Consider the following 4,118-nt stretch of genomic DNA (forward strand, 5'->3'; position numbering starts at 1 on the left):
AAGGTTGTTAGAGAAGTTGAACCAGAAGTAGTACCATTCACTCCACTGAACATGATCACTCAAGAAAGAAGAGATTGGAAAGTAAGAGTGAAGGTTCTAGACCAATGGAAGAAAACACCATACCCATATTACGATACATATGTGTTCACCCAGACACTAAAGCAAGGCTCGACAAAACAGAAAGTATCATAGTACGTCGTCCTTCCCTGAAATGGAACTTTCATGCTGGAGCAAGAACTAGCATGGTTTGGCAAGCCAGATTCAATCTTGTCTTATGAATTCATTCTTGCTAATTTCCAGGTATTGTTATAATCCTTTTGTAGTGTGGGTTGATTTTTTTTTCTTTCAAAACATTGCTAAATACACATATGTTGTTTTTTGCAATAATTCAAAATGCAGGGCAATAAGATCCGAGCTTCTGTTTTTAAAAATTATATGGCTTTTTTTGCTCACTCATTTAAAGAAGGTTGTTATGTTGATTTGAGCAACTTTGAGGTTAAGGTCCACGATGATGAATACAAGCTAGTGGACCATGAGTTTAAGATCTCTATGTTGAAGAAAAGCGTTGTCAAAAGGTGTCAACCCTTCAAGATCTTAAGAGATGCTCATAATTTTGTGACTTTTAAGGATGTCAATAAAGGGTTGGTCCCAAAGGAATCTGTGTTTGATAACTACAATATTAACCTTAATCATTGTTTTGTTTTTTCATTGTTTTATTTACATTCTTATTGCTAAAGTTTTGTCTTTAATAATGTGCTGAATCAAATACATAATATTGTTGTCTTCACTCAGACGTTGTTGGACAGTTGGTCAAGGTGATCAACATAAAAGTGGATAAGGAGTCTGAAGATGACAAGAAATCAATTGATTTTGAATTGGCTGACATCAGGTTACTCTAACCAGTTTTTCATTAATGACTTTTATTTACAATATTATTGCAAACACATATTTTAATTGGTTTATTATTGAATGCTCTTTTTGTTGTGTTTATAAGGTTTTATCAACCTCTTGACATACGTTTCCATTCATGCACCTACACTATTATTTCATTGAAACATGATGATTTACCAATTTCGTATGCGTTTGATTCGCATGTGGTGTCCCAATAGAGAGGAAAATCAGTATTTACTGGTTGTGTATTTGGCTCATCAATAATCCCACATATATGGCATACATTCATTATCTATTTCACAATGACAAAATTTGGATTGAAGAAAAACACTTGCATACCAAATAACTCTGATGAACTTCTAGCATCAGCAGGCCCATTTTGTTATATGAGAATGACTACTTGGGTGGTAAACCTAAAGTTTTCACAATGACAAAAAAGAAGATACACAGAACAATTAGCATGCCAAGATATTTATGAGTCATTAATCTTTGGAAAAATGATGAAAGAATTTCTAAAATAAGAACACAACACTTGAATATAAATTTTTTGTCGCATTTATAACTAACAAACAAACATTTAAGAACTGCTCTTACGGATATCGTGCATCTCCAGATTTACCAGCATACAAAACCCGCTGATGGGTCCTCCTCATATCCGCAATCATCTGTAACGGGTTAGTCCGTCTAAGCATGGCCACGACTCCAGATGTCTTCTCCATGTTTTGGTACGCATGTGACCAGGAACCCGTTGAAAAAGCACGAGAAAGCCCGTTAGTAATAATGGTTGCATCCAGGTAACACACTATTTCACCTGCTGTTTTATCCGGATGCAGATCCCGTTGCATCGGTTTAACTATCTGCTGCTCGGTGTGTTTCAGATGATTCCTAAGTTCCCGTTCGAGTAGCTCACCAGCTCTAACCTTATGTCCCTAAAATCATATTTGTTGTAAGCCTTTCTTTGACCCATATAACCTTCAAGAAGGCACTTCACCATGTATCCCAAAACCGAGCTTTTCTACCGATCCGATGATATTAAGGAAACAAATACGTCTGAATGCATTCTACAATTGTTTCCTCAGGTGGAAATCTGCTTTTTTAGAAGATTCTCAATAAACCTTAGTGAATTTCTCCCTTTACGAAAATTTTTCTGCCTTGGTGATGTTTACGTCCTTGATGTCAGCATCGATGAGGTTAACTACATCTTTATTCGATTTCACACCAAGGGCATAAAAAGGATCCAGACCGGTATATCCATCAGGCGTAGAATATAAACCGTTACCACTTTCGCCGCACCACCGATATCTTCAAACTTTGGCCCATCAGCAAGTTTTACATACAACCTCTTTCTCTTGTTAACTAACCAATACGTCACTCGCCAACTTTGATTATCACTCAACCATACTCAATTTGATCCAAGTTGTTCCTGTGCGATAAACGTCTGCAATAACATGAGACTGTCAACCCATCATCATCAAGTGCAAGCCTTAAAGGTATTTGGTCTACTAAGCCCGCGTTATTTGTTTATGATACCCACATTATTTCCAAAGATATAAAAAAAACTCATATCTTGGCCCCCATTATAGCCAGCTTACTGCATATCAAATACAGCAAAATATTGGCCCCCACAAAGTGTGTATTGACAGATCTTTTCAAAATGGTTTATATTCAAACCCATCCACCATGTTTACACTGGATCATCGTCAAAGTTACCTATGACGCGTTAGTCATTGTAATGACTTATGAGTCAGTATTTATGGTGGACAAACCCAAACTTCTCTTTCAGTACCCGTAGAGTTTCAAATACAATCAATTTACAAATACTATAGAAAATTCATATTAAGTTTTACCTTTTTTAATTGAAAGACAGGTGAGCGATACAAGCCGTTCAAATGTTCAACATCATTACAGCTAAAACGGGGTCAACACTAATGAATGAATATCTAAATATCTGTAACATTAATCTTCACGATTTATAAAAGAAGTATTTATTAGAAGTTATTTAGTGCTCTTAAATAAGTGTAGACAACTTCCAAATCATGTAAAATTAAAAAATACATGATTTTGAAAAACAAAATTTAATGAATGTTAAAGCTTAAGTTTATGTAATGGGTAATCACTTAAGAAAGTTTGATAACATATACTCGTAATAGGATGTAATGCGTATGAAATTAGTAGTATAAAACATTTCACCATACAGCAATGAAATTTTAAAGAGGTGAGTTTATTTTAACAGTTAACGGATACTGGCACATTAGTAACCATTCGTTACAAAAGGTTGTTCGGATCTACACATAGTTATATAGCTATTAACATTCCAAAAAACAGTAAACTACTTGTTGTGGATCCGATAACATGGTCAGTACCACTTAATTACAAACCTTCATAATATAAATTGCTCTACTAAAGTCTCAAATCGTTTTTTTTTTCAACAACTGTATAATAGTAATTGACTACAAATTTGGGGGTTTCTTAATTGTTTGTGGTAACGGAATTAAAAAATGGACCAAAAAATAAGGAATTAAAAATACACACAGAGACTTACTGGATTATGAAGATGAAGTTCCTTAGGTGTGATGAACCGAGACTCCTGCAACTTATGTGAAGAAGAAACACAACCGTTCAAGTTCGATTTAGACTTGTGTTTGTTTTGTTCACCGATTGAATCATTGAGATTTATGGTTTTGTATTCGATTGGTTGTAGAGACGAAGAACGATGGGAGTTATTAGGGTTTGTAACGGGTGGGTTGAAGAGACGAAGAAGGAGAAGATAGAATGAGGTTCGATATATTTTTTTTTTTTTTCTAATATTGCCAGACTGCATGATTAGGTGTTAAATACAATTAGGAGAATGATTAACATGTCAGCACTTGTGATAAGGAACTGCTAATTGTCTAACACATAGAATTTAAATTTATGATTTATAAGATGTATGGTATGTTTAGCAAGGAGCTTTTAGGAGCTTTTAAAAAGCTCATATTTAATAAATAACTTCGTTTGATTGACATAGCTTAAAGCTTTTAATGGGATTGAAAATGCTCCAAGAAGCTCATAAATGAAACGCTTTATGACATAGCGTTTAGAAAGTTACAAGAGCTTTTAGGCTTTAGTTTACTTAAATACCCCCTCTTATATATTAGAAATGCTCTCACGTACATCCAACATATTTTGGGGCATCCAATTTTTAGTTACCGAGTTAGATATATCAATATTAAATTTGTGTATTATCA

The 4,118-nt window shown here is 34.4% G+C and overlaps 1 long non-coding RNA gene across 1 annotated transcript; it reads right to left on the minus strand.

Moving 5' to 3' along the window:
• Positions 1-1,346: 1,346 nt before the first annotated feature.
• LOC139857930 (uncharacterized) lies at positions 1,347-3,668 on the minus strand. Its single transcript, XR_011762744.1, has 2 exons — positions 3,434-3,668; positions 1,347-2,329 (listed from the first exon to the last, which is right to left on the minus strand). It is a non-coding gene; the product is annotated as an uncharacterized lncRNA (long non-coding RNA).
• Between the last annotated feature and the right edge of the window lie 450 nt (positions 3,669-4,118).

The sequence above is a fragment of the Rutidosis leptorrhynchoides genome, chromosome 1, assembly GCF_046630445.1.
Source record: "Rutidosis leptorrhynchoides isolate AG116_Rl617_1_P2 chromosome 1, CSIRO_AGI_Rlap_v1, whole genome shotgun sequence".
Taxonomy (NCBI): Eukaryota; Viridiplantae; Streptophyta; class Magnoliopsida; order Asterales; family Asteraceae; genus Rutidosis; species Rutidosis leptorrhynchoides.